This window comes from Lutjanus erythropterus, chromosome 2, assembly GCF_056507025.1.
Source record: "Lutjanus erythropterus isolate fLutEry1 chromosome 2, fLutEry1.hap2, whole genome shotgun sequence".
Classification (NCBI taxonomy): Eukaryota; Metazoa; Chordata; class Actinopteri; order Lutjaniformes; family Lutjanidae; genus Lutjanus; species Lutjanus erythropterus.
This window is the reverse complement of record NC_139318.1, coordinates 18,108,275-18,134,292: the sequence shown is the minus strand read 5'-3', so window position 1 is coordinate 18,134,292 and position 26,018 is coordinate 18,108,275. Positions and strand designations below refer to the sequence as shown.

The 26,018-nt window shown below is 39.3% G+C and overlaps 1 protein-coding gene across 4 annotated transcripts in view; it reads left to right on the top strand.

Annotated features, from left to right (window-relative positions):
• Window positions 1-26,018, top strand: part of dlgap4b (discs, large (Drosophila) homolog-associated protein 4b) — a 172,896-nt gene that overhangs the window by 91,386 nt on the left and 55,492 nt on the right. For all 4 annotated transcript variants that reach the window (XM_084730415.1, XM_084730393.1, XM_084730423.1 and 1 more), the window contains exon 3: window positions 14,291-14,339. The gene's annotated coding sequence lies outside the window, so the exon portion shown is untranslated. The remainder of the gene's footprint in view (window positions 1-14,290; window positions 14,340-26,018) is intronic.

The window sequence follows — 26,018 nt, the reverse complement described above, 5'->3', positions numbered from 1 at the left end:
TAGTTGCATTTATTTTACATTACATTTAGTTACATTTAGCTACATTTATACTGTCTTACAGTTACATCTGGCCCTTTGAGGGCAACCATTATGCAGATGTGGCCCTCTGTGAAAATGAGTTTGACACCCCTGCCTTAAAGGTTGCACATGTGAGATTCTGAACATTAATATAGCATCAAACAACTATGTACTTGTAAAGTTATAATGGAATAATCACATCTTGAGCAATCAAGTGTCACTCCTTTTGTGTGGGTTGTAGTCTTTGTTTTGGTAGCAGGTGCGTCTGTGTGTGTGATTGTGCACGTGAGTCTGTCCCTGTGAAATAGTTTTCCCTCCCCATGTTTATAAAGAGGTTCAGACAGATGGCAAAGCAGATTTTCTCCTTGTTACTCACATGAGTTTGGGATCATATGTGCTTATTTGCCCCAAACAGCCAGAACACCTTACTGTACATTAGCCGTGAGATAGCAAGCAACAGCAGGCGCCGAGTGTGTGTCTGTCTTTGTGTTCTGTTCAGCCTCTGACTGAACTCACAGCACTCACCCTCCAGTCTTCCATCTTTTTCTCCTCTCTGTACGTTCATGAAGTGGAGGTCAGCACCTCCACAGCTCGCCGTAGCAGACGGCTTGAGAAGCAAGAGTGAAGATAAATCCACCTTTTAATAACAAAAGTTTAAAAAATAAACTCTGAGCTCTCCTCTTGCTACTAAATGGCCCTGGGGGGTAATTCCTCCAGAAGCTTAGGCTCTGACTCCAGCTCTCTCTTCCAAAGCTCCCTGGCGCTCAGCAGCTTTCTGCCGGCAAGCAGTCCTTTTTTTATTTTCTCATCCAATTTGGTGAATAAAGGGTTTGACCAAACCAGAGTTGGTGATTGTTAGAACGGTAGAAATAGATGGTTTGGGGAGTTTTATTTTGTTTCTGTTGAGTTTGAATGAAGTGTATATTACACTGCGCTCTGAGGTCAAATGAAGTTATGAAATTTTGTCCATGGAGTCTGGTGGCTTTGAGATAACAGATGCTTAATTGTTTTGCTTAATTTTGAACTGACTTTTAATGAAATCTGTTTTGTTTTCAACCTTTCCTCTGCACACATGTCCCAGCTGAAATGGGGCTGAACGCTAATAGATAAAGAAATCTACATTTTTGGAGAAACTCACAGAAGCTGAAATTCTAAATAATTTACACTTATCTATTCATATGTCAGATCCTACATGTCCTAGTGGAAGCTGTGGCTATTCAGAGGGGTATAAATAACACTGTAATGTCGAGGAGTCTTTGTAGTTGGACAGATTTATTGGAAGTATTTGTTTCCAAGATTATACATACAAATGTGAAACATGGCACACAGACTCCTGCAACATTTCTGGCAGTGAAGCAAGGACCAGTTGTAGATTCTTGGCATGTCATTAAACAGTGGCAGCAGTTTGAATAAATCTCTGATTAAACAAATAAGTATCCAAAACTGCACACAAATACATCTGCTCACAAAAACACACACAAGCCGATGAGTCCAACATGATAATACTTAAGTCGAAATGCATTATGTGCTGCCCATATATACACAGCAGTAGAAACATTTCACAGTTAAAACATTGAGATAAAGGTGGGCTTTCATAACCGTCAATTTTCACTCCAAACTCATATACGGAGGCAGCAGAGATAAACTGCTACTGACACTTAACAGCAGTCTGAAGAAACGTTGTGTGATAATTTAGTCCAAGAAATCACTATTTCCATCCTTCCTTTCCTCCCTCTCTGCACCCTCCATCCATCTGTCAGTAGAGCCCCAGACTCTGGTTGTGTGTGTATGTGTGTGTGTGTGTGTGTGTGTGTGTGTGTGTGTGTGTGTGTGTGTGTGTGTGTGTGTGTGTGTGTGTGTGTGTGTGTGTGTCTGTGGTTGGTGAAGCAAAATAAGGCTTTATTTCACTTTTTCTCTCCTGGGCTCTTTAACCCTGTGTTGTACCTGAAGCCCCAGAGAGATAGACAGATAGACAGGAAGAGAGAGACAGGTGTTGGTTGACTTGAGTGCCTGCATTTCTGTCCCTTGTGTACTGTATGTGAATGTGCGTGTCTGTTCTTGTGTACGTGCATGTTTGTGTGAGTGTGTAAGTGCAGGTTTTGGTTTAATAAAGGTATCCATGCACAAACACATATGTACAGTATGCTCAGTTTGTGTGTTTGTGTGTGTGTGTATGCGCACGTGCGTGTGTGAGTGCACATATTGGCTGAAGGCAGTGTATCTTTCTCTTGAGCCAGGACCTGCAGAGCTAACGTGCTGCGTTCACAGTCGGTCTGCATTTTACCAGCAGTCTCCATTTACACCGTCTGCCACTCGACAGTCACGGCTGAAACACATATATATGGATTCTCTGGCTTTTAACAGGTGCAGCTGAGGCCAACACACTGCAAGATCTGCGCAATGTCTTATACATAACATTCAGTTTTGATCAATCTTGACTCACAGGATTGAATAGAACATCAGCTGGTTTGCGTAGTATTTTATTTTTTCCTCTACCCTGTATTTTAGCGTCCCAACTCCTAAACAGTCAAAACAATTAAAGAATGTATACATAATGATTGCAGTTAGAGTGAACGTTGGAAAGCTTGAGTATAAGACCATGGATTGGTGTTTCAGGACTAATTTATTCTAATTAAGTGGTGTCTGTGATTGATTTGGACAGCTAATTGACTGGTGCATTTTAATTCTAGGAAATAGACGGAACTAACTTCTCTGTCAACAGCCAGTTTCCTCCAGAGGCTCCTTGAGATCTAAGCTTCTTTGTCCAACAATTACAGAGGCAAAGAAAGATAAAGTTTGACTTGTAGGAGAGTGTAAGAAAGTGTGCAGTCTCTACAAGATGGATATTACATCCACTATTTATAAATGTTACCAAAATAATTGACTAATGAATCAATAAAGTGATATGGTGTCTTTCCACTGGAACTTTTAGTCGCACCAAGTCAAACTGATTGTCATTTCTGTTGCCACTTTTAGCATACTGAGCTGTGCCGAGTCATACCTAATATGAACTGTCTCTAGAGTGGGGCCAAAGTAAGCCCGACCTGCACCCAAACAGGCTGCAGTAACGTCCCGCCGATCGTGCCAACCCATGATGGCCCCCTTTTCTCCCCCCTCAGACACGTGTTGTGACATTCAATTCATGTCTGTGCAGGAGAGCAGAGAGAAAGACGTTTCCAAAAGTCTCTGTGTGTTCAGCTCTCAGTTCAATAGAGGCTAATCTCTCTGGTTTGAAATTTAGTTTGTACTGGTGTATCTGCCTGTTCACCGTTTCATGTTAGCTTTGAGTCAGAGAGGAGTTGTGTCAAGTTACTGTTGATGAAAACCCAAGATTTCCTCAAAAGTCTCTGAACAACAATATAATAAGTGACCTTAATTGTGAAGAATTTATAGTAATTAATGTGTTTATCCACTGTTTTACAACTCTCGTGCTATATTCTTCAGTTGAAAGACAAACAAATCCTTGCCTCAGCTGACATGCCAAGTCCAACCAAGTCATTTTGGTGGCCAAAGTACATTTTTGGTGGCCCAAACCCAAACTTATATGAAAACAATCCAAAAAAAGGTCATTTAACACACCTTAGACAACACAACACAGCCTTCCATAACAGAGACCCTTGTGCTCAATTCTTTTCTTGTGATGCAGATTTGTGAATTTGTAAAAATTAATGCGTTGATTCACCTGCAGGGTAATTGGAGGTTTTGAATGTGACACTGACCAGCTCAAGATATAAATTAGGTTTTCAGTTGCCACTTTTCCAACATTGTTATCTGGTCTTTGGTTTTGAGAAAGCTCAAACATGGTTTGAAATTTGACTGCTGAATAAGAACTGGGTCAAGAAAGAATTATATTAAGGGCAAACTTGACATGGGGTTAAAGCAATTATGTTAAATGAAGTCTTGTCAAGAAGAAAGTAGTGATGATCAAACTGAAACATCTGCAGGAAAAGGAAAGAAAAATAACAGTCTCAAAATGTTCTCTGAACACGTATCAAATTAGAAGGTCCTGCCCAAAGCAACAGTTTTTAAACTATATCACCTTTAAATTGACCATTTTTGAAATTATAACTAAAGAAAAATTGGTTCCAATACACAGAAAGTAGGCAGTCTAAAAGCAAAATGAAAAACATTTGCAACTCAATGCAGCTTGCAGAAACTTACAGTAGGGTATTTAAAAAATATTGTACTATATTGGACCACAGAAGGAAAAAATGTAATTGGAAACATATGTATAAAGTGACTGGACAAAAGATAACACATATAACGGGCTGTTTTATTTGTCTTAGTCAATTTGTAAACAATATAAGTGATTAGAATTGCTTAACCTAATATATTTATTAGTATTGTATAGAGCTGCAATGATTCGCTAAATAACTGATTAGTCAATCAACAGAAAATTAGTTCCCAACAATTGATAATTGATTAATCATTTTTAGTCATTTTTTAAGCAACAATGTAAAAATATTATGGGTCCAGCTTCTTAAATGTAAGGATTCTGCTTTTTTGTCAATTATGATTTTAAATGAAGAGTCTTTGGGTTTTGGACTCTTGGTTGGATAAAAAAAAACAATTTGAAGATGTTACTTTTGACTCTGGGACATTGTGATGAGCATTTTTCAAATTTTCTGACAGTTTACTGACAAAAAAATTAATTGTGAAAATAATCAGCAGATTAATTGATAATGAAAATATTTTTTTGTTGCAGCTGTAGTGTTGTATGAGTGATGAGTTCAGGGGGTGTCAGTAATTGATGTTTGCAATAAATTAGTGTGATGGTGCCATTAAGAACATGTTATCTGTGTTATCTGAGTAATAAATCCTGGTGGTACTTTAGTCAAATATTTTACTGTGCGAGTCTTGTGCAGGGTGATTCAAGGTCTAATAAAAAGATAAAGAGAAAGACCAATTGATCTTTGTCTAGTACTGACACTGTATCCCTCTGGACTTAATGGTTTATTTAGAACTTTTGAAACCAAAGTGCAAACTCATTAAAGTTCTAAAGATGGGTGAGAGCAGAAACTTGGCATACACTGAAAGAGTTTTATTTTCAACTTATTCTTGTGTGTGACTTTTTAGCCCTGAGGATGGGCTGAGCTGGCTGTTTTCTCCAGATCTTTCTCTCTCTGTGCTCCATCCTCTCGCTCAGAGCACGGAGGAAGTTCAAAGAACGAATATGAAAACAGACGGTAGTCCTCATACACTTTCTGATCTGCTGCTGAGCAGAGGAGTTCTGAACTTACACTGATGTAGTGGACCCTGAAGTATATCTGTGTTCAAGTGAAACAACTTTTTAATTTTAGTTAAAACTGAAAAATTAAATGATTGTTTTGCATTGATTGTCCTCGAAGTTTATGCCTTAATTTCCCCACAGTTACAATGTAATTTTGTTTTGTCACTGCATAACTAATGTGAAGAATCTGAATCAACAGAACCTAATAAAATAGGGTAATACATGGATAAGAAATTATTAACTAAAAGAGTGCACTCAGAAGAGTCTAGATCTCTGCCAGGCAACAGAAGATGAAAGATCTATTGTGTAATGCCACCAAAGCTGCCAGATGAAACCAGCAGAGATTTGGGGGGTTTTTTTATATAGTATTATAGTACTGAAACTTTCGTATGGAAATGTATGGAGTTTTTTAAACTTTTAAAATGTTTTCTTTAAAATGCAGAAAATAGTGCAATGCTATTATAATCAAGGGTCATGGGTTCACCTAGCTGTATAAACATAGGAAACAATATAAATGTTATTTATATTTAGAGGAGAGCTTTTCAAAGTGGGATGTTGAGGCTCCCCAGAGGGAGGTCAGTGGAAGTGAAAAAAATATTACACTAGTTCTGACGTAGAATAGTTTAAATGTGTGTGATTTGGTTACAGAGACAGTTCAGAGATATAGTGGTGGGTAATTTAGCTGTTAAATACAGCATACCGAATAAATACCTTAGGACAGACTCTTTATATGTATTTTGTGTACTCTGAAATTACAGTTGAGGATAAAATTATTAGCTTCCCTAAAGAAGTTCTGTTGTTTTTCAAAAAAAATCCCCAAAGTGCTTTTTTAACAGAGCAAGGAATTCTCAACATAACACAGCAGAATTAATTCAGAAAAAAAAATTACCAGGGTCAATATTATTAGCCCCCTTTAAGAACTGACCTTTTTATTGAGCCATAGCACAAACCACTGTTGTGCAGTTATGTGCTTTAACTTTGAAATGCTCAAAGCTTGTACAATCAAGTTAAAACTGAGGGTTAGCTTCCAATTTACACACAATATAAAAACTTCCGTAAGGGTTTGAGCTGTCACTTGAGAAAGCATCATGCCAAAAACAAAAGAAATCAGTTTAAACTTGAGAAAAAGAATTGTTGATGCTCACAAAGCAGGAGAAGGATATACAAAGTTATCACAGCGTTTCCAAGTGTCAAGAACTGGAGTGAGAAGAATTAGCAAGAAATTCAAAGAAAGCCACACAGTACAGAACAAGCCTGGCAGAGGTAGGAAGTGAAAGATTTCAAAGACTCTGGACAGAAAACAAGTGAGAGATGTGTCTAAAGACCCCAGAACAACTGCCAAGACACTAGAGAATGACTTGGCCAAGTCAGGAATTGTAGTCTCAAAGAAGACAATCACTAGAGCCCTGCACAGGAATGGACTACAAGAAAAGCTCCACTTCTGCAGAAGAGACACCTTCAAGCCAGACTGAAGTATGCTAAGGACAACCTGGAGAAAGATTATGCATAGTGGAAGTGTGTCCTTTGGTCAGATGAGACGAAACTAGAGCTCTTTGGTCATAGAGATGTTTCTTATGTTTGGAGAAAGAAGGTAAAGGCGTATGACCCAAAGAACACCGTCCCCACAGTGTGAGTATTATGCTGTGAGGATGCTTCAGTGTGTCTGGAACTGGGAATCTCGTCAAGGTGGAAGGAATCATGAAGAAAGAAGGATATGTGAAGATTTTGAAAAAAAAAAAAAAAAAACAACTCAAGCAGTCAGCAGCAAAACTGGGTCTGGGTCGTCGCTTTGTCTTCCAACCTGACAACAACCCAAAACATACGTCACTCCTGGTGAAGAACTACCTTCAGAAGACCAAAGTGAACATTATTGACTGTCCTGCACAAAGTCCTGACATGAATCCCATTGAAAATCTGTGGGGTGAACTGAAGACCAAGGTCCATGTCAGAAGACCATCAAATCTGGAGGAGCTTGAGAGATTCGCCAAAGAAGGATGGGCTGGGATTCTTCAGGACACGTGTCTGAGACTTGATGAAAACTACAACAAACGACTGCAGGCTGGAAAAAAAAAAAAAAGGATACACAATTGACTAATAGCATCAGGGGGGGTAATAATTTTAACCCTGGTAGTTTTTGTTTTTTGTGAAATAATTTTGTTCCTGTGTGCAAAGTAAAATAACGTAAGTATCCAAAAGAAAATTAGGATGTTTGGAAAAGCTGTATTAAATATTCACTGCTCTGTTTAACAGCACTTGGGAAATACTTTAAAAAAAGAAATTTTCATAGTGGGGCTAAAAATTTCGTCCTCATTTGTATGTGAAACTCTAAATAGGCTATTGTGGCTCAATTATTGAGTGTCAGTGAGCTCAAATAACCTGATCATGATCCTACATACACATCTAGGAAATGTGCAGAACTAAACAGATAAACTAAGAGAGGGAGCCTTTTTCCAAGCTTTGTCTGAGGAGAAACACACAGTCTCACAGGCCATCCACACCAGTGACTGTAACTATATCTGTAATGATAAAAAAAAAAATCTCTGAAATCTCTGAAATCAGTCTAACTCAAGTGGCAAACTGAACACAGCTTTACAGATGTGACATGGACCATCGACTTCACACACAACCAAACTCATAATCTCCTCCTGACTAATGACTGGTGGAGAGAAGAGTATAAGGACCTCTTTTTTTATGATACCACAAATAACCAGCATAAGCAGCACACCGGCTGTTTGGTATTTTCCAGGACATGAAATTCCAGACTGCTTTCCTCAGAATACAATATGATGGAAAAGTCAGAGGAGAAAAAAGACAAGACCAAAAACATACCAAAACAATGCAGCATCTGTTCACTCAATGCAAAAAGCTCTCCAGGACATCAGCAGTAAATTCTGATTACATCTTGTGACAATCTGTTAATCACTAAATGATTCCTCTGAAATGACAAAAGTTACACGACAACTTTTTATAAAGCTGCCTCAGCTGGTAGCTGAGCTATTTTGGTATGACCGAAATAAAAAGGTATTTCAAGATAAAAGGAATTCAAAAGGCTTATTTCAAAATTAACATTATTAATTGAACATAATGTTGGCACATGTTTTGTTGTCGTATACGCTCACACCTCTTTCTCTCCAACACACACACTCACAACTTCCATTATTGCAGTGTCCACATTTAATCTAGTCGTCATATCCGCTGCCAGTTACTGAGTCATTAGCATAATTATAACATGCAGAGATTTTTTGGAATGAGCGTGTGATTCTTTCCAAAAGTGTTGTCGCACTGCCTCACTTGTGGGATTCATCTTCGGTCACACTCAAGTTGCCTCCCATCTGTTCACTGAATACTACAAATTGTGTAAGTAGGAGAAGTTCCCATCCTCATGAAATGGCCCAACAGATTTCTAAAGAACTCTTGTCTCTGTTGGCCTTTACACCAGCCTTTTCCTCTCCAGATCAATATGGTTCCTACAACATTTATGTGAAGTGTGTGCACAATTTACATATTGCACTTAAAGCCTTTGAATAATCAATGTTTGCTCGATAATGCACCTGGACAAAATGACCTTCAGTTCCTGCAGTAATTAGATCTCATGGTCCAGAAGTGACGACAAAGGATTGTTTGATTTAGAGCTGATTACTTCCGCAACCTTGTTTCTCATTCTCATGTGTGAGATACAATCATTGACATGTCTCAAGATGGACAACATGACAGCTCCCTGAAGTGAAACATCTCGAAAACATCTCGATTGCCGCCTGGTGGCTGGCTGCAATATAGGTCATAAATTCTGCACCCTTTATATTAGCAGATAGGACATGAGTCAGACTAAAAAATCAAAATACACATCAATTTCTCAAAGATGTTCTCTGTCATTTTAGGCAGTTCTTATCATGCTGATGTTTGTTCTTCTGATCGGTTTGGTTTTAATTAGTTACTTGATGCTATTTCGCATCATGATGAAGTACAAGCTGAAGACAACTAAACACAACAGCTGTATTGAGGTGAACTTATTTGGGGCATGGGGAATGTCCAGTACAATAAAAACCTCATTGTCCAGTACCAAGGATGATAACTTGTTTGGTTCAAAGCAACACAATTTAGTGACAAATTATGTTAAAAACCCTGGATCATCTTTTAGACTGTTACACTGATCAACACATGGCCAGTCATTTAGATCTGGTTTAAAGTATTTAAAGGTCCGATGTGTGAGAATATGGCAGAAATTGGGTAGAATATTCAGAAGTATGTTTTCATCAGTGTATAATCACCTGAAAATAAGAATTGTTCTGTTTTCGTTAAATTATCCATTTATAGAGGTCCTCTTCCATGGAGTCTGCCATGTTGTACTGCCATATTACCACAAGGGAAAATCCAAACACTGGTTCGTGCTATAGCTTTTTCAGGTTCTGCATGAGTTTTGCAACCACTGTAAGTTCTCCTACACACTTAGAAGAGGATGAAACAAGGTGTGATCTGCAAGCTCACCACTAGATGTCACTAAATCCAACACACTGGTCCTTTAATATGTGCATCAAGACTTCAACTCCCATCCCCCCACGCAGATTACATGCTTGAAGTAACTTACTGGGTAATTTTTAACTCAAAGTTACTCCTGGAAACTGTGTACAAACATAAACAATCCACGAAAAGACAAATCCTCATCATCAATGTACTCACTTTAGCTACAAAGCCTGAAACATTTAATCAAATGTAATTGTTTCTCAATTGAAGCCAATTTCCATCAGCGAGAGAGATTTTCCGCAGCCAGAGAACAGACATTTATAATGCATTCCCTAAATGAAGAGCCCAATCAGCAGATCCCTCTGGCCTGATGCCTCAATCTGTTTCCTGATCTCATTTCTAATTTATCTTACTCTGCCCCAACAAACTCTGCGCCGTAAAGTGCAGTTTGACATTAGTCCTTCCAATCTGCAGTGTGCGGTGAAGTGAGAGAAGAGTGCCTTGGCATGAATCCCATTCCCTATTCAATCCCCAAAACTCCATAAAGTGCCCTTCATTTGTCTGGGATTCAAGTTCATCTGTGCTTTATGAATGAGTTTAAAAATCTGTTCTTCCAGGAAGTGTGAGCAGTCCTAATGGCTTCCTGATGTCGCTTCTGTTGTACAGGGAAAAAGTGAGGCAGAATCAGCTTTACCCTTTTATCATTCACAGTTTTTATCTTATATCGCTTATACATTGTTTGTCATTGGGTATCTTACTCACTTTAAAGTCACTTTTATTCTTGTGTGCACAATTAATGTGATCCATATTGTTTGTGGTTACTAACAGGTGTATTTTGTTCTTGTTCCTGTCATTCTTTTTCTTTAACCTGACCTTTAACACTGATGTGTGTGTGTGTGTGTGTGTGTGTGTGTGTGTGTGTGTGTGTGTGTGTGTGTGTGTGTGTGTGTGTGTGTGTGTGTGTGTGTAATTTTTTTTTTGACATTTTATTGCTAAAGGTCACAGCACTTTTGACTTTTCTGTTTGTTGAATCAAAGCTAACCACGGTGGTGAAACAGTTTTTGCAAATTTTACAATGGTTGTGGATGTTTGGGATTTGAATAGTCTGACCAAGACACATGGCATTTTGTGTTTCCTCCACCTCTAACACTGGTTGCATCCTGCAGTATCATGTCATTAAAGGCAAGCAGAGGGACAGCTTAATATTTTCAAACCATCACTGTCTCCTGGGTTCATTCATGTTTGGCAGTTTCTTCATAACTCCGGTCAGACTTGATTTGCCCTTTTCATTTTGACCTGAGCATTTTGCAACCTGGTACCTGTGATGGCCAGTCAGATTTCAGAGGATGTCTGGGGGCACAACCGCCATCTTACTGACCAGTCAGCACTTTTGGAACACAGTGAAGTAGCTATCTCCACAGAGCTGTGTCTCCAAATGTTGCTTATGTGTATGAGCACAATGAGAATGAGGATACTACAGGGCACTTATATAAAGCTGTAATGATAAACTGATTATTAATTGATTGTTAAATTAACTATTTTGATAATTGATTAATCAGTTTGAGTCACTTTTTATACAAATATTTCTGATTTCAGCTTCTTAAATGTATCATATATATATATTCTGTTTTTTCTTTAACCTCTGAAACACATAAAGATGTTGAGGCCTACATATAAAACATATATGACTGAATATCAGATAACGTGCAGAGCATGCTCATGAAATAACCTGTGCCCTATTTCAGATCTTTATTTTATAGTAGATTGATAAAGTTTTGGGATCAATCAAATTCTTAATGACCAATTAATCAATCATCGAATAATTATTATCATCCCTAGTTGCATTAAAAGCATTTGTGACATTCACATGGAGGAGGATTTTCAAAACAGTTTTTTTTTTGTTGTTGTTGTTTTGTTTGTCTCGCTAAAAGTTTGTCTCTTTGACAAACAGCCACGTACTGAGAATCAAGAACGCCATCCCTTCGATATCTTCCATTGTTCCTGTGTTTGTGTCACACTGAAGATGATGTCACAGCAGTTTTTCACAGCATCACTATGACAATCAACTAAGAGACTGAAAAGCAGAAATAGCAGAAAATAAATTCGAGAAAAGCACCCGGTACCAAAAGTGAGTCGAGTCTATTCAAGCTGAGTCATACCATGCAGTGGAAACCATAACCATGCACGTAGCGGATCAAAAAAACCACATGAATCATTTTTGTCATGGTTATTTGCAACAGTTAGAAGACACTAACAAACATTGTCATCCTGCTGATATGAAGCACCACATTTAAAAAATGCTCATATGGGTAATTTGAAGACGGGGGAAATAACCATTTTGTGGTTTAAGCTGGAGTATTTGATGGAACATTCAGAGCAATTTTCCAACACAAGCACCTTAGTTAATTTACAGACTTTTCAACCAAACATTCAGTGTATTTCAATAATGTCTCTTCATCTTCATCCCTAAAAGGTTTGAGAGGAGGTATAGAGGTTGTCCATTAATCACAGGTGTGATATCTGACACATGTGTTGAAGTGTCCTTGAACAAGATACTGAAACCTGTAAAGCAGGTGCAAAAGTGCTATGTAAGTACTGTACAATTACCATACTATGACGAGTTCTTGTTTAACTATTATTCCTAGGGGAGGTGACATTCATTTCATCGTAGCTGGGCTGTCAGGGTTTGAGATGAGCAGTGTTTGTGTGCGCTGCTTTGATTTTGACCTCTCCCAAACTGCTGTTGATGGATCTGCAGACAGTTAAGATTGTGTTTGTTCAGGATGAAATGCTAAAGAAACACCCTCTACCTCATTTATCTCTGTGTTGTGCACATTTAAAAACAGGAACAGGTTCATGTGAGGATGGTTTTCTGCACTGAATACTTGTGTTGTTATTGTGCCAGCCACTCTCTTGAGTATCTTTTATATGTCTGCCACCATCAAAGGCTACCACCAGATGAATGCCCAAAATATCAAAGAGAATATCCAGCTGAATTCATGCTGTGACTTGAATGTGTAAGGTAATGAAATTATGGCATAAAATACTGAATACAGCAGCGTTTGAATATTAACATCAAGGTTATACCTTTCTACGCACTGTTTTTTGAGTGCATGTGGGACTGATGAACACAGGTGTCTGCTTACTGAATTTTTGAGACATAGAGGACTCCATAATGCAAAACAAGAGTGACAAGATGCAGTTTGATGTATGAGCTCAAGAGAGTGATTCTCCCATTCTTTTTGATGGCATTTGTCAAAGTACGGACCTTTATAGTTGGCGGTGAGAAGCTTGAACTCCTCCTGTAAAAAGAAAATAGAGACACTGTGTTCGATAGGGTTATAATGTACATTTAAAGGGATAGTTTGGATTATTAAATGTGGGGTTGTAAGAGGTATTTATCAATGGTCAGTGAATCACCCACAGTAGATTCTGGTCAGAATGTCCCCAGTTTGGTGAAGCAGAGAGGAGTACCAACACAGAAGCTAAGAAATGAACTGATGCAGCAGTGTTTGCAACAAAGGGTATTTTAGCCACTTAAAAAAGTCCACCTGAAACCATCAACATCAGTTCAAGTGTATGCTATATTTAGAATATTGTCACTGCTTTACTGCTGTTATATAAGCCAAATATCTATGAGTGAAATCAGTACTTTTATCTCGGAGAACGTAGTAGCTGCTGGCCCACCACTGCCTCGACCTGTTAGTTTGTTTTTTGTTATTGTGTGACATCAGTGTTTTAACGGGATAGTTTGGATTCAACAGAGTCACACAATAACACATACAAACTAACAGATTGAGGTAGTGGTAGACCAACAACTCCCGTGTTCTGCAAGGTAAAACTGATTATTTTACCTATAGAGTTTTGATGGTTTGGAGAGTGATGTTTGTTCAGTTTCCCATTGGAAAAGGCTGTCTGGCAGTAAAGTAAAGCACTGAAAATCTTAGTTTCTGTTTCTGTCATCGAGAAATAAGTATAATAAGCTCACATAAGTATGGTATAAGTCAACACGCACAATCTTGTGTCGAACAACTGACCAAACACTTCAGCATGGACTGTTATCAGTCAGGACACAAGGTGAGTGTATGACTGTTTGCAGAGACCTGGGGAGAAAAGAGCCCTGATCCAACATTGTTGTACCTTCAGTACCACTGCAGGTGTTATAAAAGTGACTGGAATATGGATGAGTGGGAGAGTGCCGTGATTGAAATGTGCTAAAGCGAGTCGGTGCCTTTGTACCACCCTCCAAGGTGTAGGAGAGGAGGAAGAGAGAGAGAAAGTAGGACAGAGAAGAGTGAGGCAGACAACAAGGTGGAGCTGCTTGCTGGTGCTTTGCTGGCCTGAGCCTGAACACAAGTTGCCCTCGAGCGCTCACTCTCAATCAGATTATTTTAACCGGATTCGCATGCTGCCTGGCAAAGCCTTATCCTCAGCTCTGTGTGTGTATTTGTCCATGTGGGTGTGTGTCTTAAGCAAAATGTGGTCAGGTTTTCTTGCGGGTTAACAAGTAAAGCATGACACGGTTGTACGAGTTCATAACACACATAAACACTGACACAGTTTTGCTTGTTTCTCTTTCAGGAAGCCTCCTCCTGCAAAGATTGAGGCCTTTGAGAAATGAGCTGCCAATGTAAGTCCTTTGCCTGACCTCAGCACTCCACTGGTAATGTTGCTTTTAAATTAATTGAAGTGACTGAAAGTTGTAATTGAGCACACAAACACTCATGCACACACGGAGCCATACAGCCTTGGACCCTCAACCTTTAACTGCCTTCTCCTCGCTAACCATCAGGGACAGCATTCACCACTGACTCCATTTATTAGCAGCTAATTGCTATTCCCTGCAAACACACTGATGGGACATCAAAGGATGACTCACTGCAGGACAAGCTAGTGAAATTCAAATTTCAAACACAACCCCTTCCTTCAGTATTATGCTACAGAGTTGCCACTTCTGGTTTTAGTTTGTCATCCCGAGCACAAGGAAGGCTTAAGGCGCTATCAATAATGGATGAGGATGTGAGACTTTCCAGCGAGTTTTCCAGAAGCTTCAGCACTTGCATTTAAAACCCAGCAGGACGGGCTCTCTGTACACCTGGAAACTGGTGCTGTAGTAGCTTTCAAGCAATTCTCCAGGCAGTGAAGCTGGTCAGTGCTGCTCACAGTAAAGATAAGAAGCTGGGGCTTTCAGAGAATCACTGTGGAGAAGAATGTAAGTGTAGTTTTTATAGTGCATTCACATAAAAGTAGATCCATGTTTATAGTGAACTCTAACCCAGAGAACAAATACACTGCAAAATATTACTTATTAATAGTTTAAACTTCCATTAATTGCAATGCAATAAGTTGTAAGCACCACAAACATCCTTGATATATTATTACCTTCTTTCTGGATAAACTGTTTCCTGTTTACACACCTATAACACATGAAGGAACATTAGCATCATCTAGAGTTGTGTTTTTTTGTCCAGTATTCACTGTCGCTCTGTTTTGGTCTCCACTAACTCCTGAAGGAAATGTCTGCCTCTTTTGTTGCTAAATGCTCCACTATGTAGTGATATAGTCAAGACCACCTACACAAAGACCAAGTCATGACCAAGGCCAGAGTGTCAAGACTGAGACAAGACCAAGACTTTGAGAGGTCAAGACCAAGTGCTGTCACATCTCTAGCTCTTTCACCCAAGAGAGGGAGTGGTACTGTTGTGTGTAGCTATAATGTTGGAGCTGACATGAGCTAACATTAATGCAACTTGGAATCCTTTAGCTGGTTTGTGTGGGTTTTTTCTTCGTTTATCACAAACAAAAATATTGCTTAGCTAGTTAGCCTGGCTAGTGTTATTTAAGCCCCTTTCACACTGGACAAACAACACACACCTGCTCACATCTGGCTTTTTTCTTCAGTGGAAAAGGTTACAATCAGCATTCACTCTTGAGTCAAATGACTCTGCAGGAGACACAGGTATTCATTGTCTCTAAGTCTGATGTAAACATGACACCTGGGTAGGTATGCTATTTTTGTCCCTTTTTGGTGAACATAATGAAAGCTTGTCGCCTCTTTTGCTCCCTTTTCATCAAAATGTGCTGCTTGAGTCAGTTTGACTCAGAGGACTTTGCACCTGCTTGAACACATGCATTTGTGAAGCTCTTGTATTTAGTCAAGCAAAGTACCCTGCTATTTTGTTATCTATAAGCTTTTATTATGAAGCAACACAATCAGGAAAAAGGTTTAATGAGCAGTAACTTAACACAAAACTTCTGCAGCTGAAAGCAAACATGAGACATGAAGTACAAACAGTGACACAGGAGAGAAACTAAACTTGAGACCACAGATATTAATTTAAAATCAAAAAGGAGCTAAAAAAAAAAAAAAAAAAAAAAAAAACAGACACGTAAGTCTCTGTGCACACAACAAACACAGAATGGCAAGCTGGTCCACTGGCAATGGGAAAAAGGCCAATTTTAAGCAGGTTTACCAACTTTTAAAAAACCTGCACATATGTGGTAATTTTGGTGTAAAAATGGTACTACATTCAGCTTACCATTCTTTATGCTTCATTTCTAGTGCTGATAAAGTCATCTTCTTAAGCAGTGCATTGCAGAATTCACACACTGCAGTGTGTTTTCTTTTGGATGCTGTTTTCCAGATGAACTCTTTGTGGTTTAGGGAGTCAAATACAGAAGATTACAGAAGATTTGTCTGTCATCTCCTCCCAGACAGCCACAGCTCCAGGTTTATCAGAGCTCTTTTTGACATAAAGAGCTCCCTGTTGTGGCTGGAAACAAAGCTGTGGTGAGAGTGATGAGAATGAACTAAATATGTGGGCTATAAAACCAAAACAGTGACCTGAAAGTGGCTAAAATGTCCTTTAGAACTGAAGACTGCGGAGGTGGATGACAAATGTTTGTGGGGTCGTCATTATGAGCAGCCATTGTTAATATAAAATTATTGATTAGAGCAGCTTTTTACTAATTTTGTTAAAGAAATTTAAAAATCTGCCATCTAAATCTGAATGTAGCAGCTCAATTCCAAAGCAAATCCACTTGTTTCTAGAATTTTCTACTACTTCTAATGCTTTATTTTTAGTGCACCAACCTGCCTTTTTCAGACACCCATGTAGAAACATGTTGTTTTTTTATTGAAAAGACATTGCAACAATGGGAGGTTTTATTCACTTCCAAGAAACTAAGATTTGTAGGACTATTAAAAATAGGTCACTAAAATGATCAATATCAACTGTAAAGAAACATCTTATTGTGATAACTTTGTTTTTTATATTATTATGTAATGACTTGAGGAGATGGAGATTTTTAGTGCTGGTCTGGTGTGATTGTACATTGTAACAATATAATTACAAATAGGGGAAACATGATTATAAAATTTCACAGTCCATTGACCTTAATGTCTGCAGCATTATGTTGTATATGTTATGGAGGAAAGGAACGGTATGTTTGTCCAGGCTAAATATCAGTGAGCACACGTTGTACAAACCCCACTGTTAACATGTGGACCTGCTTCTTGAATGTGGCTTTGCATGGTTTATATATGGCTCCTTCTCCATTGTGCCATTTTAATGGAAATTTGAATTTGTATACATTGTACTGCCCCAGATTCTTTTGAAGGATTATATCCACAACCATGACCACTTCTCAAATACAACCACATATTCTATGGGTAGCCACTGTCCTTCGTTCTTTCACACACAGAATGTTTTATCTTTGTAGTTTTCCTCAAATATTTACATCCACACTTCCTATATCACATGTTCATGCTCTCTGATACATGCATTTGCATACAAATAGCTCCTGACATTCACACACACACACACACACACACACACAGGCACATGTACACCTCAGCAGACACACACATGTGCAGACATGTTTGCAGAAACAGGGGTCCTGCCAGACGTGCTGCTGCGGCTAGGAGATAACAGGAAGCTCCAATCACTGGACTCCTCTCAATCCTTCCCATAAGGCCTCTGACGGGAGTCTCCCCGGGGTGGAGGATGAGACGGTGTAGCTGACATCACACTCACAATAGGCCATGCTAGAGGTGTTAGAAATGGATCTGGAGGTTGCATTTGACACTGGCTTTTGTACAGTAACCGTGCATAAAAGGTGTACCGTCGCCTGATAATAAATTAACCATACAACCTTCTCCGTGGCAGATTAATTCCTGCTCTTCTTTTTAGGTCACACAGCATTTGCCAGGGGATAATCAGATCAATGATAGCTTGGCAGAGGAAAGACAGAAAGAAGACAACCACAATATTGAAACACTATGATCAAAGATGAGCTTGCTCTGTGAATGAGAATGTAAGGAGGAGAGCAGGGCTGCAAAGGACAGCTGTGATTGATGCATTGCTCTCTCCTAGCTGTCTGCACACAAAGACAAGGAGACTGTATTTCCTTGAACCAGAGCGTAGAACTTCTTTTGTCTCTCTTCCCTCCTTGCCTCCTCTCTCGTCGCTCTTGTGATGCACTTGCATTATAGAGTGCTCATCCTGTTCTATTAAAAAGCCTCTTATGTGAGCAGACAGTAAGGTGCAGCCATTGAAACACTTTTCTTGTCTGACTAGGACAGCATAAAAGTGTTCTTACTGTCCTACACGCTGGAGATGAACTGAGATGAACAGTAAAAAGTACAGAATTATTTTCATGCTGCTTTTAAAGGGATAGCTCAGATTATTTTATGCAGGGTTGCATGAGGTCCTTATCAATAGTCATTGTATTAGCAACAGTAGATCAGAGGTGGACACACCCCGAGTTAGGAGATGCTGAGAGGGGAACCAGCATGAAAGCTAAGCAATGTACTCCAATGGACTGAGTCAGCAACAAAAGGTTTTTTAGCCGCTTAAAAAAGGTCCACCTAAGAAATAATCAATATTAGTTTAAGCAATGGCAGCTGGTCAGTAGAGGGTGCTAGGGCGCCGCCCCTCTGCTCCCTATATCTTAAAACTTCAGTGAAGAAGACTTAATTACTTTACAATATTTACTGTATATTTCTTTAAATGAACAACATCAATATTGTGTAGTTAGTGAGTACAATGTATAATCTGTACTAAAATGTGTTGTTAAAAATGTTTTACGCTGTCCAAAGTTACGGATAGGTCACGTGTTTCCGGCTTTGGGTGCAATTTTTCGGTCCATTTACTCTCACTATAAGTTGTACATGTGCAGTTTGATCCTCTCAATACAAGAGCTTCTTGGGGCGCACAGAACCCTCATCTGAATGCTGCTGGTTTACACATCGTCAACCTCTGGGTGGCAGCGGCGAGCAAGTGGCTTGATCTTTATCTGACAATTAATACAGCAGAGTGAGATGTGTTGATAGTGGCAGGAGTTGATATAGTGTTAGTGTTGATATGGAGGAGTTTATCGCATTAGCTGCTAGAATGGAGACATAAAATCTGTAAAGTCACCATAAACAACGTGTTCTGAGAGGAGAACGAAGAGAAGCTCAGATTTAAAGAACCTGATTATCCATCATCATAAACCTACAACAATGACAGGAAGATGATAAACTCTCTGTGGAGAAGATAGTGACAGTGTAACTCAGTCTCACACTGGGACCAGGTGATCGTCATAGAGGTGAGCTGTATTCACATCATTTAGTTAAGTAAAAGCACTAATACCACACTGTGAAAATACTTCATAAGTAAAAGTTGAATATGTGGTTTTGGTCTTTAACAAACTTTTAAATAGTTGCTGTTTTGTGCAGAAAAATGGGCGACACACCTTAAAGTGGGTATTTAATATAAACCTGTCAAAGACATTTAACCACAGAGTCACTGAGACATTTACATCCCTCAGGGAGAATTTATGTACAAAAAGTTCATTTTAAGGCACAAGATGGCAATTTTTGATTAATTAATTTATTAATTCTTAAATCTTGATATGTTCTAATAGGTTTTAATATGTTTAGAATTTTCCTCCAATATCTGAAGGTTTGTGGTATCAGATTTCTTTTTTGGGCTTTTTGCCTTTATTAACATAGGACACCTGAAGATATGACAGGAAAGGGGATGACGTGCAGCAAATGTGCTGCATGTGGGAATCAAACCAGCAGCTGCTGCAGAGGACTGATAGCCTCAGCACATGATGCGCACACCCTACTGACTGAGCTATAGGGGCGCCATGATATCAGATTTCTTTCATACTTTTTGAGGTACTTTTTGCTTACTTTAGTCTTTCAACATAAATTGTAAAATAAAATATAATTATTATAAAGGATTTGCACAAATTGAAGTACCTTAGCTTACTTTAAATAAGCAAGTTCCATTAGGTTATAAAACATGTCAATTTAGTTCTGCAAATACAAATAAAGGCCCTTTTCATATATTAAAATACACTGGTGCGACACCTTAAGATGATTTTCGCTATAGCCCCTCCTAGAGAAAAATTCACCAGCCACCACTGAGTTTAAGTATCTGCTATCTTTAATTTCTTGTCAGACAGCGTTTTCCAACAAAATAAATCTAAATAAATGAAATATCTCTCTCTCCAAACCAACCCAACCCCACAGGCAAAATCAGTAATTTTACCTTGCAAAACAGAGGAGTTATTGGTTGACTGCTGCCTCGTTCTGTTTGTTGCTTGTTTGTGTTATTGTGTGCCTTTGTGTTTTAAACGAATAGTGTTGATTCACAAAAACAATAACAAAACAAACTAACAGACTGAAGCAGTGGGAGACCAGCAACTCCCATGTTCTGCATGGCAAAATTACCGATTTCACCCGTGGAGTTGGGTTGGTTTGGATAGAGAAATATTTGGTTTATGCAATGGCGGTTTCCCATTAGAAAAATATGTGAAAATATTCTAAATATAGCATTTAAACTAACCTTGTTTTTTTAGGTGGACATTTCTTTTGGTGGCTGAAATACCTACAGTGTCTGACTCTGTCCACAGCAGTACATTGCTTAACTTCTGTGCTGGTACTCCTCTCTGCTTCTCTGGGGTTGAACTGGGTTGAACTGGGGTTGTGCCAACCAGCATCTGCTGCAGCTAATACTATGACTGTCAATAAGTCCCTCATACATCCCTACTTCAAATAATAGTTCAAATAACTGGAACTATCCCTTTAATTTGCTGCATAAAACCATGATGTGGAGCAGCCTATTTTTCCACCATTTATTATTTCTGATGAATCGCTGGTTATCCCCAGAGACGAGCTGTGCAGTTATCTTTGAAATCTGTGTATTTTTAGATGAGTCACAGCAGAGAAAACATTTGCTAAATGGATATGTTCTAATATACCAGGAGGAACTCAGTTGCGAGCACACAGCCCACTCACACTGTGAATATGTAAGAAATTAATTAATGTCACTCGATGTTACTATGTCAAGGTCAACATCCTCTCTGAGTCAGAAATCCTATCAGCAAAGATCCACATTACCTGCTTCAGTGCAGTTTAACATGGTAATGAGTCTCAGTGGAGACATTCAAACCACAGTGGGAAGAATATCTCATGGGAACCAGTTGATTAAACAGACTTAAAATGTAGTAAAACAGCGTCTAATTTATGACTCACACATTGGAACAACACAACAGGACAACAGATCTTTATTTTATTGTTTACAGCTGTTTACATTAACACAATGTTGAATTTTTGGTTGTAAATCTAAATACTGTAGCCGAGAAACCCGACAAATATACCAAGCTCATGTTTTTATTTGCTCTTGCAAATGCATCTAGCCACCATTCAAATTTCCACCACCCTTGGATACGGTTGATTCTTGAAACTGTGCTGGTCAGCCTTTGACAAGTTTGTATAAATTTTAGGTGACTTTTTGTCAAAGCAAATCTTAGACAAGCAAGCCACTCACAAGTGGTTTTGGCAGTTCCTGTTTTATCAAACATTTTAGCAGAGTGACTAATAACACCTTGTGTTTTCAAAATCTTATGGCAAAAACAGAAACACTCATTCACAGTCATACTTGTACCCATCACAGCTCATCTTGTCTTCTTTGCACACAGCTCATCTCTGCATATTGTAGTCTGTTTTCAGTTTTCTGTTGCTCAGTGCTATGTCACACATTTCATTGCTCTGATTGGTTGCAGTCTATCCAATTGTGTCATGTTCTGAACTGAGAGGTTTGAGAAAAAATCATATTCGAATTTGCTGATTTGTGTTATCAATACAAAAAATATAAATCAGCTAAAAAACTATGATGATGTTTTATGATGGATGAATCTACCTGGCACTATTCACGGATCAGGCATAACATTATGACCACCTGCCTAATATTGTGTTGGTCCCCCTTTTGCTGCTAAAACAGTCCTGACCTGTCGAGGCATGAACTCCACTAGACCCCTGAAGGTGTGCTGTGATCTCTGACACCAAGATGTTAGCAGCAGATCCTTTAAGTCCTGTGGTGGGGCCTCCATGGATCGGACTTGTTTGTCCATCACATCCCACAGATGCTCGATCAGATTGAGATCTGGAGAATTTGGAGGCCAAGTCAACATCTCAAACTCGTTGTTGTGCTCCTCAAACCATTCTTGAACCATTTTTGCTTTGTGGCACGGTGCATTATCCTGCTGAAAGAGGCCACAGCCATCAGGGAATACTGTTTCCATGAAAGGGTGTACATGGTCTGCAATGATGCTTAGATAGGTGGTACAGCAGGACCCAAGGTTTCCCAGCAGAACATTGCCCAAAGCATCACATTGCCTCCGCCGGCTTGCCTTCTTCCCATAGTGCATCCTGGTGCCATGGGTTCCCCTGGTAAGGTACCCGGCTATCCACGTGATGTAAAAGAAAACGTGATTCATCAGACCAGGCCACCTTCTTCCATTGCTCTATGGTCCAGTTCTGATGCTCACAGATTATGGCTAATTATTATCCATTGATATTGTACTGTATGTGCTTTTCTAAATGGGCCATTCTGCATAGTGAATGCTGTTACTTTAAGTATATTTCGATGCTAATACCTTTGTACTTGTACTTTGCTAACATTTTAAATGCAGGACTTAGTATTACAAACGAAAAGTACAAGATCTGACTGCTTCTTTCTGCACTGAACACTAAAGCTCATTTAATGACAAATGATAGTCTGAACATAGGCACTGAGTAGAAGATTTTTATCATCATGTAACCGCTTCCATGTATGCAAGTGTGTGTGCATGCATGTGTGCGTGCGTGCGTGTGTGTGTGTGCGTGATGAATGGAATACTACTGGACCGATTAGCCTAATTTTAATTGTGCACTTTTGTGACTATATGCTGAAGGACCTCTGTGATTCACAACTCATAAAAAGTATTGAACTCTTTTTCATGACTTTTACACCTTTATGTTATTGTGGCCAGAGGCCGTTTTCAGGTCGTCCCATGCTTGAATGTGATATCTCAAGAATGCCTTGTGGGAATTTCTTCAAACTCATCACAGATGTTCACTTGGACTGCCCAGAAGAGGAGGATGAAGGCTGCACCAGCGGTCTTTTGGAGATCTCTCCCAGGGAGCCATTGTTGTTGTTATATGAGTCGTCTTTTCGATGGCTCTGTTATATACAGCCATTGACAGCTGACTTCTCACTCTTCTTAACCAGCCACTAGGGGCCACAAGTGATCAACAGCTGCTTCAGTTTGGAATCTCGTTTCAGCTCGGGACGGCATATGTGGGAGCCATGTTAATGTAGGCAGAATCTCAATATGCACTTGTTTCATCTGGAAGTTGTGGCGGTATTGCAGTAGGTGCTTCCCCATCTGCTACCTGGTGGGGATCTGCACTCTACTCAGTGATCTCTTCTAGTTAGAGGTTTTAAATTTGTTACATGACACTGAACTAATCAAAGCACTTTATGGTTCTCAACAATAATGCTGCAGGACTGCAGACTCTAAATTAGCTAGTCAAAGGTGCACAAGGTGATTTTTAGGCATGTTGGCAGCATGGCTCTCAAGACCACCTGAGGGTCAATCAGTCCACCACTTTGGTGCAGACTGAAATATCTCAAGAACTACTGGATGGGTTGCCATGACATTTTATACAGACAGAATTAATCCCTTCACCACTGTGATTTCTGACCAAATACGTGCAAAAATAACGACATCCCCATCAGCCTCTGCTGTACTTTGCTGTACTTTGATAAAGAATGTTGCACATGGAAGTCACATGAAATATGAAACGCACATGTGGCTTTTGACAACAGCTATATAGTCTGAGGGCAGCTGTAGCTCACCTAAATGTCAGCGCTCTGTATATAGGTACCATCACTGCCTGTCCTGCTGGCTTTATGACTGTTGTCATGGCAACAGCTCATCCCTGTGCAGTTGATGGGCTTGATAGGTTGACAGACGGCCATTAGGGTATTATTGTGACCTCACATGGGGATTGTGAGGCATGAATGCAGGGTTGACCCACTTGGCATCCAGAAGGGACCCCTGTCCTCTCCGACCTGTCACATGATCGCCCCTCACATCTCCACAGGAAGTGACTTTTCACCTTTTCCTTCTCACTGCAGGAAATCTCATTGCACCGCTGCTTCCTCCATGGGGGTCAAGGCTGTGTGGATGTGTTAGACTGAACCATGGCTATTGTGTATCAGGCCAAGGGCATTTTGGAGTGGGTGAGGTTTAAAGCTTATCCGGGTGGGATTTATAGCTATGCTGTGGTTGTTCATAACAGGCTGTGAGTGACTGCTCATAGCTTACACAGACACAGCACAGGACATCACTGAGCTGAAGCTTAAGAATAAGATGTGAGAGCTTTCATTAATGCTTTCAGGTCTTATAAAAGTTCACTCATGATAAAAACATCAAACCTCCTCTTAACTCTTCATTAAACTATGTCTTGCACCCTGAAGGTTGACCTCAGTTTTAACTGAGCAAAAACATGAAAGAGTGGCTGAACACTGACCTGGTCTTTAAATATTAAAGGCATAGTTCAGACTATTTGAAGTGGAGTTGTATGAAGTACTTGGTGATAGTCAGTGTATTACCTACAGCAGATGTTGGTTGGTACATCCCCAGTTTGGAGAAACAGAGAGGGGCGGCAGCGTGGAAACTCATCAATGTACTGCTGTGGACAGGGTCAGCAGCAAAAACATATTTTAGCCACTTAAGAGAGGTCAACCTAAAAAGTGTGCATTTTCTCATCAGAAAAGGCTGTCTGACAGCAAAAGTAAAGCAGTTAAATTATTCTAAATATACCATATACTGATATTGATTTTTTTTTATGTGGCTAAAATACATTTTATGGTTGACCCTGTCCACAGCAGTCCCTCGCTTAGCTTGTGTACTGGTGCCCCTCTCTTTTTCTCCAAACTGGGGTTGTGCCAACAGGCATCTACTACACTATCAAACACTTGAGAGAATCCAAACTATCCCTTTAATACCCATTGATGTATAGATTGTTAGCCGTAGCATATAATTAGATTATGAGATTGCTCTCATTTGACAAGATGGCTCTATGTCCAAAAACAGCTGAGGTTTATAGTTTTAGCCTTTGAAGTGGATCCTCATCCTGTGTGTGGGAGATGGTGTGTGTGTGTCTCTGTGCTCTGTGTCAGAGCGTGTGCGTGAATGGTGTCTTTCCATTCAAGCAACTTAATATATGTGCATAAAAAATGCTCGTGTCTGAGTGTGTGCATGCACATGTACACGTCTCTATGTCTGTTTGCATTAGTCCTTCTGATTTGCCCTGAGTCCAGCAACAGAGGCCGCAGCTGTAGCCCACAGCCCTCTGCTCCCACTGTGCCTCCCTATGTGCAGGACCCAGCGAGAGGCACCCAGCTCTGTGTTATTCCCAAATATAAAAATGCACTCTTGAATAAAGTAGTACGAGGTGATGTCTGGCCACCGCGTCTGCAACTTGAAACTGGCTTCAGATTGTCTATATTAGGAAGTTGGTGTTTGATCCATTCAAACATGCTGCTAATTCAAGAAGCTAACCCTGAATTATTACTAAAGACAAAGGCTCAGACTGTTTCTGTTCAAAGTAAATCTTAATACAATATTAACATGCCTATATAAAGGGTTTAATTTGAAATGTAGTCAGTTACTGAATATGTTTCATGGACATTTTGTTATAAGAAATATGATCCATTTGATTACCAAAAAATGTAATCTAATCTGAATATGTTTGGATTAGTTCAAAATCCAACATTATTGCCCCTTAGTCTAGAATATAGACATAGCCACAAAAGTCTGAGTTCCACAAATATTCTTTTTTCTCTTTAAACATCTCAAAATGTTTTTATTGCAAATAAAGTAATTAAATTATAAAGACGCAATCAAAACTGTAATCAAGTAATCCTTGACAGTGTAACTATAATGATTTTTTCAAATGTAATCTTTATCAATTATAGTTCCA